Source organism: Cupressus sempervirens, chromosome 1, assembly GCF_028749045.1.
Source record: "Cupressus sempervirens isolate cs-2001-9-10 chromosome 1, ASM2874904v1, whole genome shotgun sequence".
Classification (NCBI taxonomy): domain Eukaryota; kingdom Viridiplantae; phylum Streptophyta; class Pinopsida; order Cupressales; family Cupressaceae; genus Cupressus; species Cupressus sempervirens.
This window is the reverse complement of record NC_143118.1, coordinates 295082846-295101123: the sequence shown is the minus strand read 5'-3', so window position 1 is coordinate 295101123 and position 18278 is coordinate 295082846.

The following is an 18278-nucleotide window of genomic DNA, read 5'->3' as shown; positions in this document are numbered from 1 at the left end:
ACATAACAACATCATAACACAATCACTTCCCAAGCCTCTGATAAATGTGCCTAACTAGTCAAAATACTAGTTTTCCCCAAACCCATCACAAAATAAAACACAAAAACTCAATAGATATATAAAATGAGTGTAGTTAATCAACCATTTTAGTTTTTGATATAATCTCATAAAAATCAATTCGTAATAAGGTTTTAAGTTTTTGTTTTCAAAATTATCCCAATTAATAAAGGTTTCCAAGTTGGATCAATCAAAATAAAAGTTTCATGTTTATATCTTAATCATCTATGTTTTCCAAATAACTTTGTACTTATTACATTCCAATGATAATCCACATAGAAAATTAAATAGTTTATTAAAAAAATTCATAGGACTTCCATTTAACAACATCTCTAAAGATTCAATTATAGAAGTTGGGTAGTAATTACATTTAATAAATATTAAATTTAGTTTAATAATAATTAAATTAAAATTAAAATTAAATTTCAATAATGACCAAACTTTAGCTAAATATATTAAATTTAAAACTACATAAATAAAATATTTTTATAATATATATATATACATATATATATAGTAATAAAAAAGTAAACCCCTTTTTTTATAGAAAAATTTTTTTTTTTTTTTTTTTAAATATTTTTTTAATAGCCCTAATTTAGGGTTAGTTGTTTGTGCTAGCCTATGCACTAACCATGGTAGCCTTTGGACAAATGCAACAGCACATTGTGATGCTTGTGATAACCCTTGTGTTGCATGCAACAACTCAAGGTTGTCAATCATGGAGGAGGAAGGGGGTGGGGGGTCATTTCCCCCACCTCCCCATTATTATTATTATTATTATTATTATTATTATATATATATATATATAACTCTCTCTAAAATAGGTCATACACCTAGCAAAAAAATGATAATTAAATAGTTATCAAAGTAAATTTTGTTTACTGTGGTAATATTAATTAAATATATATACTTTTTTTTAAAGATTATAATTATTATTAGTCTAATAGGGAGATTAATTTCTTGCAATGAAACATATTCATAATAAAATCAAATAAGAAAAATCATTATCGATTTTCAACTCTACATTTTTTGCAACTATGGTATTAACCTTGAACCTAAAGCCAAATATCATGAAATGGAAAAACATAAAAAAGAAGGATCTCGATATCTAAAAATTAGACAATCATTTATTGCTATCTCTGAGATGGCAAAAATATAAGAGAATAGACTGCAACAATGTGAAATCGGGGTATGAATATCCTAGATCAAAACCAATATGTAAGCAGCATGGGCATATTGCATTGACATAGCCTCGAAGCACTAAAGGGGAAACAAACAAGTATAGGAGATTGTGCATTGATAACCCTTCCATCATTCACTCTCCTACAAATCTGAGGTATGTTGTGAAGGATAGAAATTCTTTTTTGGCTCTAACAAAGACAAATGTTCAAGAAAATGCAAATGTTCAGTAGAAGAATCTCAATCATAAGATCATCGATAAAATATTTGGTGCTACTAATCAAGATTTTTCAAAGAAATATTTACAGGGATTAGGGTCTCGGTCAGTGGTAAATCCAAATGGAATTATCTAGGCCAAGGCTCAACGAAATTCAAATCAAATCATTTCACCCAAAAATGCCCTAGTTCGGAATAAGGCAAGTAAGTGTAAGTTTTATCACTAAACCTTTAATGGTGATGATTACCATCAATTTGTCAACATTGTTGCTCAAAAAGGATTGAAACCTAATATCATTTTTTCCATCAAAAGTCTTGATAAACAATTTTTATTTTTTAATTACAACAAATATGCTATGCATAAGAGATTTTCCCTGTATACCCAGCAAATAGGTTTTCTAGTTGATCCCTATGTGTATTTCCTCATAGAACATTGCAATAAGTTGGATAAGTCAAATTTCAAACCTACATATAACCTGCCTAAAACATACATCCCCCCTCACCAGAGGATTATTTTGCCCAAGGCTCCTTCTCAGTCCCCCATTCTATGCTTATCGGCTCCTCACCCCACTATTAAAATTGAGGAATAGATTCTAATTATTAGCAATCAAGACAATGAAGATCATTGGCAAGATTGCCAGAATGCCAGTGTATTTTCATTTTGGAATGGGCCAAAATAAGAAATGTGCAATCTCATCAACTGGTTAAAGGATTTTTATCAAAATTAGGTAAGTATATCTCACCATTCGGATATATTAGTTTACATTCATTGATGAATATATCCAAAAAGATTTCCTCTTTCTCTCTATTTGTTATTTTAAAGGTCGCACTATTAAATTCTTGGAATGGATCCCAAATTGTAAGGAAGAACTGTTAAATTTTGTCATCCCAACTTGGGTCTCAATTCAATCTCTCCCTTTGAAACTTATGCATGTAGAGATTCTCAAGAATATAGGTTCATTGATTAGTACTTTGATAGGAAAGATGCTTCTCATAAATACTATAATAATATTAAATTTTTGATCAACTTAGAGACTAAAACTCTTGAACTCCAACCTATTAAGGTAATAACAAACATGTCTATTTATAATTTAAATTTTTATAGATTTGAAGGTAAATTTTTTGAAATAATCAGACTAAATAATGAAAGGAAAATTGCATTTAAAACTTGTCAACCAACCTCAAATCTTAAAGATACCTTCCCTATGATGAATATTAGGAACAAAAAGGAATTCCAAGGGAAGAGTAGCCTTGTTACAGTAGGGAAAGAAGTTTCAGATTTGGAAGATGGAGAAATAAGAAAAGGAAAAATAGTAGTCATAGCTCCAATATCAAAATTAGATACAAAGATTAGAAGAAAGCTACAGAAATACTACTAGTAGTAAAAGAAAAAGAATATCAAAGCAAAGATAAAGTAAAATCTCAAACATCAAATAACAATAAAGATATGATTGAATTTTTAGATACAAAAGAAAGGCACTACCTCATAGTTGGAAACTGATCCTACATGTGAAGACCAAAGTCCTAAAGATATCAACAGAAGAGAAGGAGAAAAAATAGAACCTAATATAGTTTATATTAAGATGCAAAAGATAGCAAATAGAGGCAGAAGGTTAAACAAGAAACTAAAAAGAGCACATAAAGCCAAGGATACAAAAGAAATCAATGGAAAAGAAAAATCATTAGGAAAAGAATCTAGGTTTTAGGACAAAAATATCTTGGATAATTCTAATAGCATTCTTGAAGAAATTGAAAACAAGGGTCTTTTTTCTGATATATCTCTAGAGCGAAGTAAGGCTAAATGCACAAAAGAATTATTAGAGACACTGTTACAATAGAAAGAAGATTCTATGAAGGAGATCATAGATCATAATAAAGAGGGATTCAAGAAGTGGTCCAAATTTTGGAAGACACTAGATACAACACAAGAATCTCCTATTAATAATGGCAGTGGGCACATTGTAAGGGAGAAGGATCAGAGTAAGACAAAAGGAATACTAACACAAGATTTTCATGACTTCTTGAATATGATATGTCAAATATTCATGATATGGTTCAAATGTTAATTTTAGATGAGGTCGAGAAAGAGAACCTAAAAATTCTAATAGATGAGTTGATCCAAGTTTTTAACCTAGACAATATTGATAAAAGCAGTGATGAACAGAAAGAGGAACCAATGCATTGAGTCTTGAAATAGGCAGAGATAAATATACCTTTGAAGATTTAGGAAGAGATAAATATACCTTTGAATATTTAGGAAGAAATTTTTTAATCATTGAGGATGAAGATAAGAGAAGTAAATATGTACAGACAATTGAAGATAAAACAATTATAGGACAAGGAGATGTTCCTAATTTGGGTAGAGCATGGAGCACACTAGACTTAGCAAATAATATACATATAGGTGCTTAGTTAACTCTTGCAGATCAAATAATGAAAGACTTAGAAAATGAAGAAAAAGATGTGGAAGAAGGTAAGCAATCTAAAAGTGCAGTTAATGCTTAGGAGAACATAGAGCTATTGAGTGTTTTGATGAATCAAGAAGGGACTAGTACTCCCAAATATGGCAGAAGGAATGCTAAGAGAGGAAGGAAGTCTCTTAAAGAACCCAGAGAAGTAGATGGATAGGCAAAAGAAAAACAAAAGATAAATTAGCTACTTAATCCTAGGAAGGGGCAGAACCTTCCCATAGCAGCATGAAGATCACCACCTAGAATGTCAGGGGCTTAAATGCACCTAGCAAGAAATAATTACTAAAACATAATTTAAAACAATTTAATTATGAAATTATTATATTACAAGAAACAAAACTAAATAAGAAAGAAGGAATTAAGCTAGTAATAAAATTAGGAAGTTGGAATGTTAACTTACATGAATCTAGAGGAGCCTTAGGGGGATTAGAAATAATTTGGAATCCTAGGAAAGCAACCCTAAATATTCTAAAATCAAACAATGCATGGATGAGTAGCAAAATTAAAAGCATAAAGACTAACTTACAACTAATGTTGATAAAAATCTATTGTTTGAGTCATAACACAGATAAAAAATTGCTATGGGAAGAAATAAGTCTATTTATTAAAAATCATAGCAATGAACTCATTCTTATAGGTGGAGATTTTAATACTATTATTAATATAGATGAAAATTTTGGAGGCATCCAACAAATTTCACAAGCATATGTAGAATTTTTAAAATGGATAGACTGTAACAACCTATTAATAATGGTAAGTTCAAATGGAATAATAGAAGGAAGGGCTTTTTCCTTTTATCATCAAGAAATTGGATAGGTTCTTTCTCAATGTAGAATTAAGTGAACTAGATGTTAATATTCAAGCTTCAATTCTACTTATAGCAGGATCAGACCACTATCCTCTTAGGATTGAATTTTGTGAACCTAATAAACCTATCAAAAATCCTTTTAAATATGAAAAAATGTGGGTTTCAGACAAAAATTTGATGGAGCTCATTAGAGAATGGTGGAATCAAGGCAATTTTAAAGGCTCCAAAATGTATATATTTGTCTCTAAGATGAAAAAATTTAAAGAAAATATGCTTAAGTGGAATAAAGAACATTTCAACAATATATTTAAAGAAAAAATAGATATCGAAGAAAGCTTTAAAAAATTAAATACAAAAGTAATTAAAGAAGGTATGAATAATGAGAGCTTCTTCATAGAAAAAGAACTTCTCACCAAATAGGAAAATATTCTAGCAAAGGAAGAAGTCTTCTAGAGGCAAAAATCAAGAGAAAAATGGCTAGAAGAGGGAGATCATAATACAAACTTTTTTCATTATAGTACTTTACACAACAGAGCTAAAAGGAAAATTACTAAAATTAAAGACTCGTCAGGCTCTATCACTGAAAACCCTAACAATATATCAAAGATTTTTGTAGATCATTTCTATAATTTATTAAATAATTTTGAAAGTTTGAATATGATAGTTCAAGCAAAAATGCTTGAAGATATACCAAAAGTGGTTTCTATAGAAGATAATAAAGCATTAAATTCACCCATATCTCTGGAAGAAGTCAGATATGTGTTATTCAACATGAACCCTGATAGTTCTCCAAGTCTAGATAGATTCCAGGCTTTCTTTTTCCTAAAATGTTGGGATACTATCAAAATTGACCTTTGGAAAGCCATTGAAGCATCAAGAAATGGTGGATCATTACTATTAGAAATTAATAATAGATTTCCTACTTTAATACCTAAAAGATATGCTCTTGAAAACCCAAGGGATTTTAGACCCATAGCTCTTTGCAGCACCATCTACAAAATTATAGCCAAAATTTTAGGTAATCAAATGAAAGTGCTTCTTCCTAAGCTTATATCAGAAGAACAAACAGGTTTTGTACCAGGAAGATTATTTTTATATGGGATACTCATTATAGAAGAAATATTGCACTCTACCAATAAAAATAAAATGGCAAGCATGTTCATGAAATTGGATATTCAAAAAGCATATAATATGGTTGACTAGAGGTTTTTATGCAAAACCTTAGAAGCATTCAAATTATCTTTATACATCAAGAGGTTTCAATTCTTATTAATGGGACCCCTGAATGCCTCCTTGATACATGAAGAGGTATAAGACAAGGAGATCCCCTTATTGGATAAAATTGTCCAATTTTGTGTTTTCTTCGATGTTACAAAAATGTCATATCAATTATTAGTTAGTGTCTACCGAGCTTAATTGGTTAGCAAAGCAAATTTTAGAGTCTACCAAGAATTCTTGGAAATTACTCTGTGGAAACAATGTCTACTGAGCTAACTCAAGCGTCAAAGGATTTTGTGGCAGAATTTAGTGTTAACCAAGCCCACATGGTTAATGAAGGCAAGTCAGTGTTTACCAAGTTCACTCAGTTTCTAAAGGATTTTGCAAAGTTTGCAGTGTTAACCGAGCTTCTGTTAGTTAACTCAGGAAATCAATTTAGGAACAATGTTTACTGAGTAGGGTCGGCCAATGAAGGATTTCATTATTTTGGGAAATAAAGCTTAAATTTTTCATGTAATAATTGTAGTTGACTAATGTAATGATTATTGGTAATTGTAAGTTGTAATTGGGCTAACTTGCCAATTTGAAAGGTATATATGAAAGGTCAAGTTGAGAATTCTAAAGTATGGATGAGTGAGCATGCAAGTGTATTGATTGAAGAAAGTGTGAGCAAACTTTGAAGGATGGTCAGATATTCTTGAGGAGCAGAAAAGTTTCAATTGATCAGGAAGGACCTAGTGAAGTAGAATAGAGATCTATATCATCAATTCAATTTCATTGTTACTTTCTCACCATTGTAGCAATGATTCATAAATCTCTTAATAGATTTGGTCTAACAGCCATTTGTAAATCCTCTAACAAGGTGACGGTTCTATTGAATTATTCTACAGACCTCTTGCAAGGCCACTCCTTATAGGGTGATTAAATCCTTTAACAAGGTCACACCTGACAGTGTGTTTTGTAACCTTTAACCAGGTTGGCTCCTCACAGGGCTCACTTCAAAAGAGTGAAAATTAGTAGCTAATTACTTAGTGGTTTTTCTCATATTGGGTTTCCACATTAAATCTGGTGTCTCATGTGTTCATGTTATTTCTTTTATGGTTGCATGTTAATCACTGTGGATGTTTAAAATCAATAATAAGTTAACATACACTACTACCAAGTTATAACATTTTCCTATATGCTTATCGAGTGACAACAGTAACTAGTTTAATCAGACATCTAAGGGATCTATGTTTTATTTTTGTGGTAGTTGATTCACCCCCCCCACCCCTAAGTCACTCCATCCATATTCCAACACCCCTATCACCTTTCTTTTACATTATCATGACAGAAGCCTTCGGTAGAGAAATTACCAAAGCTCACTCTAACAAAAAAAAAAAGAGGAATTACCATAACCAAAAATGTTTCTAATATAACCAACTAGAAATATGTAGATGATACCATTTTATTAGGATAAAGTACAATAAATAAGGCCCAAAACCTCAAGACGATCATACAACAACATATGGAAGCTTTGGGTCAAAGAATGAATGCTGAAAAATCGAAAAAAAAAATTTCATTAACACCAAACCTAAAATAGAAAGTCAGATCTATAATATTATGGGATACAAAAGAGGTACATTCCCATGTAAATACTTCAGAATAGAGTTAGACAAATCTAGTAAAACTAACAAAGGATGACATAGTATACTTGATAAAATGGATAAAAAAATAGGAGGTTGGAAAGATAAATGGCTTACAAAAGTGGGTAAAGTTACTAAGATAAAAGAAAATTTATCTACCTTGCCAACATACCCCCTATCCTACTTACCTCTATCTAAAAGTATCAATAAGAATCTTCACACATAACTCAGAAACTTCCTCTAGAATGACACTGACAAATAGAAAAAACTAGCTCTTATAAAATGGGAAAACTTATGTAAACCAAAGGAATTAGGAGGCCTAGGTATCAAAAAATTAAGCTAAAAAAATGAAGCATTAGGGGCTAAACTGACATGGTGTCTTTTTTCAGAAAGGGAACAAAAATGGGCTAAAATTCTGTATAACAAATACCTTAATGTAGTTGATCCTTACTCCTTGTTTAGAATGAGGAACCTTCCTAAAAGATCTGAAAGCTGGAACTTTATAATAAAAAAAAAAGCCTTGATTAGCAAATATCTCATGTGGGATGTTGGTAATGGAGATGAAGCTCTCTTCTAGGAGGATTCATGGGATGGTCATCCATCAGTAGATAGCATGGGCATCTTAGCTATCCTTAAAGAGCAATTAGTTAAACTCTAGGGGTATAACATCAACAATTATAAAACTAAAAAGGATATTAATGGCAGTATAAGATGGGAATGAAAATATTTGGATAATATTGACTTGGAGCCAATAGTTAAAAAGGTTTATAAAAAAAATCATTCATAAGAGTAAATTAAAATAGTTAGAGAGAAATGACGAACTCATATGGGTAGCATCAAATATAGTGTTAAAAATGGATATAAAGTAATCCCTCATTCCCAAAGGTGGGAAGAAGTGAATATTCCCCTTAAACTTTGTTGGGATTCTTTCTATCTGCCAAAGGTAGGTTTCTTTATGTGGATTGCCTCCCAAAATAGGATTCTAACTACTAACAGACTTAGAAGGATGGGCATTAACGGACCATCAAGATGTGTGTTATGTAAGCAAGATAGTGAAAATATTGATCATCTCTTATATAAATTTCCATATACACAATATTGTTGGGAGTGGCTCGGACATGTGTTGGGTTGGATTGCTCCTTTACCAAAATCTATGGATGATCTTCTTAAGGGATGGCCAACTAATAGTAATAGTGGTATATATAGAAAACTATGGGATATTTTCCCATCTATCCTTGTTTGAGAAATATGGAAAGAAAGGAATAGAAGAATATTTTATGACCAGGATATGACTGCAGGTGAGATTACTAATAAAATCAAGGCATGTATTATTGAAACCTTAAACTCCCACCTTAGGAAAAGCTAGAAAGAGGAAGGATCATTTTCAGAATGTTATGGTCTAGTGAAAAAGAGATGGAAAAAACTAATTAATCCCCTGCTCATGTATAAAAAAAGAATAAAGAGGTGAGGAAAAAATGTAGATGGTTTCCACCACCTAGAGGTTGGACCAAATTAAATTTTGATGGAGCCTCAAGAGGCAATTCTGGTACTGCTAGAATAGGATGCATCATTAATAATGATTATGGCAATTGGATTGTGAAAAGGGCTAATTCTATAGGATCTATCACTAACAACCTCACTGAATCAGAAACCCTTCAAGAATGTCTCTGAATTTGTCTAAATCTAGATATCTCTAAACTAATGACTGAAGGAGATTCACAGATTGTCCTAAATGTCATTAGAAGAAGGGAGACACCAAATTGGGTTTTAAATTCTAAACTGGAAGAAGCTCTAAATCTCCTGGATCGCTTTGAAGAGATTCAGATTCTACATATTTTCTGGGAAGGGAATAAAGAGGTAGACTAGCTAACAAATAAAGGTGTTGATGGCAAAAATATCTTAATCTATAATTATTAGTAAGATAACTAGAAATTGAATGGCCATCTTGATCAAAATTGGATTATGTAACTCTCATTCTTTTGAGCAAAATTAGTTCAGACAAATAAGTTAGAAATAAGAATACTAACAAATATAATAGCTTAATAACTTTTAGATATCTAGGTATATATATACACAAAAATCTATATATCTATGTGATTTTCAACATGCATAAACTTTGGAACATAAGTCCCTATAGCAAACAATAGGGAAGTTGGAGAAGAATTTATAATTATTAATTATGATTCTACAAGATGCAAAAATGTAATTTTAAAAATAATAATAATAAAGGTTTTAATCTAAAAATAGAAACAATTAGACAATAGTAACTCCATATATGAAAGTAAATCAGTTTAAGAATTAAGATATTAGTAAGTTTATGTGGGTACATATTATTAATCCTTATTAGTTTATATCTTTTGTGTGGCTACATTTTTGAAATTTTATTTTGTTACTTCAAATATATATATTTTTATTACCATAAACCTCTCATCATTGTGAGACACTAGGTTTCATCCGATACCACTAACCTTATTTGGACGTGAGTAGTGTTTTTGATGCAATTTCTAGACAAATAACGAAATCTACAAAGGAAGTCATAGTGGTGGGCTAGAGTTTCATTTTTTCTCATCTACTCAAGGAAATATTTTGATTAAAACACTTTTATATAAATAAAATGAGATCATGTAAATTGGGATATGTCGCTTCTATTCTGTATAGTATAGGACTTCAGTCCTGGGAAAGACTGGAGGTTTTCTTACTCTGTTCTTTCCTACTAGTGCCTATTTGAATGGAGAATCCATGTAATTTTATTTATTAAATTATAATACAAGGCTTTGACCATTTACTATAATCAAAAAAAAAAATCTAGCAATGAAATTTGCATATACATATCTAGTTTCCATTATCAGACCCTAGTTTCTTTTCCTCCAATTTTCTAGTTTTCTACAAATGTTTTTTTGATACCAAAACAATCAAATTTTAAAAAAGATTTTTCAGATTTGTCAGAACATTTCATGGAAATAAAATAATGCAAAAAATTAATAGATCTGATGCATTCAATTTCTCATTTTGGAGGCACAAAGAAGACAGAGGATTCTTGGAGGAATTTACAAAAGAATTATACATATTCCTAGTGTAGTCTGATGCTAACAAAATTCGGTGAAGCATTGAGCTGATGAATTTCCAATTTTCAAAAGCCCACAAGAAAATCCTCTTGTAAATTCTCTAATCACTCCTCCAAAACCTATGTGTGTAGAAATGAGCTCAAATGTCTTAACAAAGAGTTTAACTCTACCTAGAGTTTCTAGTATATGAACATGCAAAGACCTCGTCTTTTATTATTTTAATTTATTTAATTCGCTTGTGCTTTTTTTTTTGTTTTAATTAGAATAAACTTTATTTAAATTATTCCCACTTCATGTTTTAAATAAGAAGACTTTGTTAGAGAACTATTTATTAATTTAACTAATAATAATATTTAAAATCTATTATTTAAATACAACTTCTAAATTTATTATGATTAAATTAAATAAATATAATTATGCCAAAATTTAGTCTATTAATTAAATCTATAAATTTATTTCTTCCATTTAATTAATTTATCAATTGATTAAATATAATAAAAATTGATTTTTCTTTAATTAAATCATTTAATAATTTCTTTGGTTGATTTAATTAGATCTTAAAATCACAGCAGACCCACAAACTCAATAAGAAAACTCATCTAAATGACAAAGTACAAATCAAACTCAAAGATTAAAAATTTTGAATTCACATCACTGTGATGAATTCAAAAAGGTAAATAAATTAGACACTTGTCCTACATTTTAGGACAATTGGCTCAAGTTTATGATTTGGGCTTGAGAACTATCTCCCCTCTTTTACCATTGAGATATTGTGATAGGGCATGCTCATCCTGGTAATTTAGGAAAGTCAATGTCTAGTACTTGTAATATGCATAAAAGTTGAACATGTACATATTCATATATATCTAAACTAAACATGCAATGGCGGGGAGTGGTACATTGCGTAGATCCTGAAGCAAGTGACTATGACTCCCTCCCTCAACCACATCTAATACATCAAACATAAAATAAAACATACATGTACACCATACACATGCAAGTATGGCGTAAGTAAATATAAAACCACATATAAATCGTCCATATAATTGTCATTATGAAAGCAATTGAAATCACTATATGAAGTATGCAAAACACCATCATCAAAAGAATAACCATGAACACATCAAATATCTGAGTATAATGTATCTCATTAAATTCATAGTCTAAGTATGTAAATAGCATCAACCACATTAGGAAACTAAGTACCACTAAATCACATCACATAAACATGAAATTTGGCCTAAATAAATTTAGCAATATAACATAAAATCAAACTAGGGGTAGGCACTACATCCCCCCCAACCCATCCAAACTTAGGCTTACTCCTGGAAGCCAATAAACAAGTAGGGATATACATCTTTTAGTTTAGATGCATCCTCCCATGTAACTAATGACTCATTAGTAGGACCCCATTTGACCCTTACCTTCTCTATGGTTCAACCCTTGAGGGTCAAATCTAGTTGCTGAAGAATGGTCACCAGTTGTAAAGCCAAATGCCCATCCTCTATCTGTAATGCATTCTAATCAAGAACATGTATCACATCAAGAATATATTGTCTAAGGACAAAAACATGCAAAACATCATGTGTACAGGCTAAGTTTAGTGGAAATGCAGGACAGTAGGCAATTGGACCTATCCTCTCAAGAATCTCAAATGAATCCACAAACCAAGGTGTTATCTTTGAACTCTTTCCATAATGGATTGGACACTTCTATGACCACACTCAAGAATACCTTCTCTCCAAGTGCCAAATGCTTATTCATCCTATGAGTATTTTCATATTTCTTATGTATACCCTATGCTATAGACACATGCTCACATATGTGCACTACCTATTGCTCCATATCTCGAAGCATCTCTAGACCCAATAGGATGTGATCCTCTAAAATATTCCAACTCAATGGTGTGCAACAAGGATGACCATATAAGACCTAAAAAGGTGTCATACCAACCAAACTTTGATAACTATTATTATTTGAAAATTGTACTCAATATAGATAATCCTCTCAATGAGTCTATTGGTCCATAACATACATCTTCAACATATCTTTTAAACCTAATTCACTCTCTATCTAACCATCTATCTCAGGATGATATGTTGAGCTAAAGTTCAACTCCACTACAAGATCATGATGCAAAGATTTCCAAACTATAGATGTGAATACATGATCCCTATCCAAAATGATCTTTCGAGGAATACTATGTAATCTCACAATGTCATGCATAAAGACATTGGTTAATGAAGTTGTTGTATAGGATGACTTCATTGGTGAGAAGTGTGTCATCTTAGTTGATGGGGACACAACCCAAGCACAGAATGGACACAACAGGAAAGGGAAATTTTATTAACTTTTTAAATAAGCTAATAAATTCAGTATAGAGAAAATAGAATTCAAAACATGCCCTATGGGCTTACAATAGCATAAATTTGGAGATAATTTCTCCTTTCAGTACCTCCTCTCAAACTCCACTCTGAACTATCTTTTACAATGCCAGAAATGTCCTTAAATAGACCTCAGAGGGTTAAGGATTAGGAATACATTCTAGAAAGTGCTAGTAGGTATCCACCGACCAAGTAGAAGGCTCTAGAAGCCATGTTAGAAGTTGGTGCAAATCTAGAAGAATCCAAAAGTGGTAACCAAACTTCCGAGAGGCATAACTTTTGAACTGTAGCTCCGATTGACGAACTGTTTACATTTCTGGAAAGCTCTTGAAGTGCTCTATAGCCCTATGGAAAACTTCACTCATCCCCCATTTTTTGGCCCTGTTTGAGGTCATTTAATTCTCCTAACCTAACTTTGAACCATTCTTAGGAGGTCTCCAAAAATTGAAAAATTGCAATAACTTTCAAACCATGGGGCATTTTGACCTAATTCTTTTTCTGGAATGCTCTAAATTATAATTACATTCATTTGACCAACTTACACCTTCTAGTTCACCAAAATGATGGCTCAATTACATACTCATATTTTTTTGGCATTTACACATATCCCAAGGTGTTCAAATACTCTATCTTAGGACACTGATAGTGGAACTGTGAGAGTTGGAACCTTTATTTGACCCAAATGGGTATCCAGAAATGAAAACACATGAAACAAAAACTAAGTCTAAGTACATTTTTTTGGTTGACACAGGATTGCCCTTACACCTCTGGATGCTCCTGCATCATTAGTCAACCAGTCTATCGTGACCATCATAACATCATGTCAATGAGCAATCATGGGCAATCCCACAATGAAGTCCACATAGATAATATCCCCCTTCCATGAAGGAATGAGATTAGGTTGTAGAAGCCCTGCAAGATGCTAGTGCTCTACCTTAACCCTCTGGCACTCAAGACACCTAGCCACAAAATCAGTGATATTAGGCTTCATCCTTGTCCACAAGTATAATCATCATAAGTTTTCATGCATCTTCTTAACTCCAAGATGTGTCAAGTAAGGTGCATGATGGGCCTTAGATAGGATCAATGTATAAAGCTCATCCAATAGCGGCACATATATCCTCCCTGTATAATGTAAGAGGCCATTTGATTCTAGGGCATAGCCTAAAAATATTTCCTCTAAAGGTCTACCTAAATCTATCTCAAGGCTCACCTCCTAATACCAAGTATCTATAAGAAGTGCCTAAAGTATGTAGCTCCTCAAATCCACACTAAGAGTCAATGTTAATATCTCATGTCTCTCATGACTCAAAGCACTAGCTAATATATTCTCCTCCCCCTAAATATACTTCACCTCAAAGTCATACTCGCATAAAATGTCCATTCAATGCCTTTGTCTAGAATTCAGGTTAGATTGTGTGAATATATACTACAAACTAAGATGGTCATTATGAAGCTCAAAATGATGCCCTAACAAGAAGTTTCTACATCTCACTAAAGCATGAACAATTGTAGCTAGCTTGAGATCATGTCTGGGATAGTTTAACTCATGATCCTTGAGCTTGTGAGATTCATAGGCAATCACATGTCTATACTATACTAGGACTACTCCATTCCATTTTAGGGAGGTATCAGTACACACCATAAAATCACTTCTTAGGTCAGGTACTGCTAGAATTGATGCTCTCGTCAAAAGCTCCTTGAGCTTCTAGAATGTATCCTTGCACTTCTTTTTCCAAATGAACTTCTTCCCCTTTCTCTAGAGGGAAGTAATAGGGTAATATCTGACTAAATCCATGAAGCTATGAATCTCAAATATAATAGTGGGTGTAGGCCAATCTACCATCGCCTAGATCCTCGCAAGATCCACTAAGATATCATCTCTTGAAATGACATATCCTAAATGTGAATGTTAAATATGGGCCTTTGATTCAACCACACACTTCAACATGATCCTTGTTTGTTGGGTTGATTTTGGAATGAACATGAGATTATTTATTTGACATGTCTACACAAGGTGATATGTTGCCTTCTAACTAGTTGGGGTTTTACTATGCACTCTCAGAATCAAGAGCTTAGTAACCAAACAAAACTAGAATGAAGGATTTGAATGAATGAAAACACAAGACTAATCTATGTTTTTGAGATTTTGTATGCAAAGATATGAATTAATCTAGATGATATTTGAATTAATCTAAGAAATGAGATAAACAGATTAATCTAAATAACATTGTAATCTAGATGATAAGTATACAAAATCAATGGAGATGTGAATGCAAAATGCTTGAGTGCTCAATCTAACAATGGTTCAAGATTGTTCACTTGCATCCCCTCCAAATGAGAGGTCGAGGGTCTCTTTTATAGAATGTTGGGTCCAATCAAGATTTAACTAGATGTACAGTTCAAATTAGAAGAAATATTAAGTCTTCCATTTTTCATGGAGTTGAATGAGATGAATTAGGGGAGAATATTGATCCATTCAAATATGACCTCATAATATAATATTCTAACTAATTAAATAATTAGTTTCAACAATTATGATGAGGATATTTAATTAAATAAATATATTTAATTTAATTTTCATGTGTATTAGCTAAAGGGGGTGGATTTTAATTTAATTAAAATGCTAAGACTTGTTATTAAATTAATTTGATTAGAAATTTAATTTAGCCAATTTAGATCAATATTTAGGAATTAAATAAAGTATGTGATTAATATAGATTGGGGGTTTTCTACATTTGACACTTAGGCCAAGTAAAGACAATTAGAATCAAAGATGCGTAGTACAATAGGACTTAATTAAAGTATAAATTGATGTTGTAGGATTGATGCACTGAGATTGGTTTAGAATGCCAATGTGTCAATTTAGGGGTATTGCATTTTCCCCTCTTTGACTAAATGTGTGAGTAGTACATTGATTTAAAGAAATTGAAAGTCTAAGGCATAGAACAAGAAGTGAGATTGGTTTCAAGATTGATGATACAAAACCAATTGATGATATTTTTAGTTTTATCTCTAGAATAAAGCTTAACCCTTTGAAGTCTAGAAAAAACATCTAGATATCGGTCCAAGAGAATAAAGATTGTCACTATTCATAGGATTGTTCCTAGAACGAGACTCAATCCTTAGGTGTTAGGATTAGAATGCCCCAGTACCTATTTATTAAAAGATGACAACCTTAATCATGATTCATAGGATTGTCGCCGGAATGAGGCTTAATTCTCAAGAGTTAGGGTTAGAATGCCCCAATATCTATCCATTAAATAATAAATGATGAAAGAAATCCTAGCATTATCTCTAGAATGAAGCTTAATCCTCCAGAATCCAGATAGAATACCTAAATAATGGTTCATAAAAGAGATAATAAAACCTATCATGAGTTGTAGGATTATCCTTAGAATGAAGCTTAACCCTTATGAGTCTAGATAGAACATCTAGATACATGTCCATCAAGCTATGACAAGAACTGTTATGAATTTGATCAGTTGATCAATAAATAAGATAGATAGAATATGATGCAAGGTAGAGAGAAAAAAGATGCCCCAAGTGATGAGATTCCCCTAGAGATGAGGACATTATATTCAGATTAAGTTGAAACCAAATTTGATTGATTCAATGATGTAATCATCCTACCCCCTCAGGAGAAAAAATGAAAGAGACACGTGAGATAGAGTGATTCAGAGATCCGACTGACCAAGTTTGACCACATTTGACCTCAATTGACCAAAGTTGACTAGAGTTGACTTGTTATCAAAATTTGGAAAATTTTGAGAATATGTTGAATTGATAGTGTTCTAAGATTCGTATGATATCCAAAATATAGACTGCACAAGCATTCGATTGTGTCAGTCCCAAAATTTTAAAATACAATTTTGAGTTGTTCAAGTGTGTCAGATTTTGATTTTGATCCCAAAAATGAGTTAAGAGCGGTCCAATTTTCAAGTCCATTTGAGCATTTTGAAAAATTAGGTTTAAACTTGTATAAGGGCCCAAAGGGTCATTTTTTAATGATTTGATCATTTATCTTTTGTGGAAATGGAGCTATAAGGAAAAAATGGTGGTCCTCATACATACTTATAGATTCGAGCAATCTAGGTGTCACAGTCGATTGATGAACTATGAATCACCTGTAAGTGATTGACAAACCTCATTGTTGTTTCAAATTTGACACATTTTGGTTGATATTTTGTTTGGTTTAGATTATTTTAGATAGGATTGTGTCAGGTTCTTGCGCGAATACTTGTTCCCTCATGCAAGCCTACCAACCAAAGAAGTGCTCTAGTAACACAAGCTCACGCTATTAGTGAGGAATCTCATGTGAGAGTATGGTCAGCTTTGAGTAGCATGTAAGTGGAGATGCAGGTTTTTTTTTCATTTGATTTTCATTGTGAGTTTGTGTAGAATTTTTATAAGTAATTTGTATGTTATTCACACATATTTAGATATCATGAAGTACTGATGTCATCATGGTGCTTGCATGGTTGCAGGTTTCTTTCCCAAATGTCAATTTTTGATCATATTATGTGACCATCGAGGCCTTAGTCAGATAGTCAGATGTGGCTAAGTTGACACATATTAATTCTTTGGGTCTCACACATTTATGTGATATCCCCAACATTTGGGTGAATCATAGTTTTTTTACTACATTGGTGGAGTATTTCCATTTAGAGATGAACACATTCCACCTTCCTCTTGGAGAGATAACTATCACGCCTGAGGATATCTACAAGGTTCTACGGATCTCATTTCATAGTGCTCAGATTGATTGTGATGCACAACCTAGGGCTGGTACTTTGGCACTAAGGGTCATATTTCAAGATGACATCATCATGGGTAGGGTCATCCCTTGGGAGGAGCTAGTGTAGTAGTATGGACCAACCCATAGACTAGAAGTAGTACTAGATACACTTCTAGGTTGTTACCTTATGCTAGATAGAGGGAAGCAAATATTAGAGTGTGGATGGTGTTGCATGCTTTAGCATATGATAGAGAAACCTGCACATTTGGGTTGGGGTGAGTGCATGTTGTCCCATATGTTTCATGAGATGCATGAGATTTCCTACAGAGAGGCAAAGAGCATGGCGGTTAGCATATATGTTTTACAAGTGTGGACATGGGAGTCCTTTCCTCTAACGAGACCTATCTGTGAGGACATGAGACAACCTTATGAGCCCTACATCTATAGATACAAGGGACAGATGACCCAACCCACATTGGGTAAGACTGAGCAGTAGAGAGCTCAGCTTGATGATATA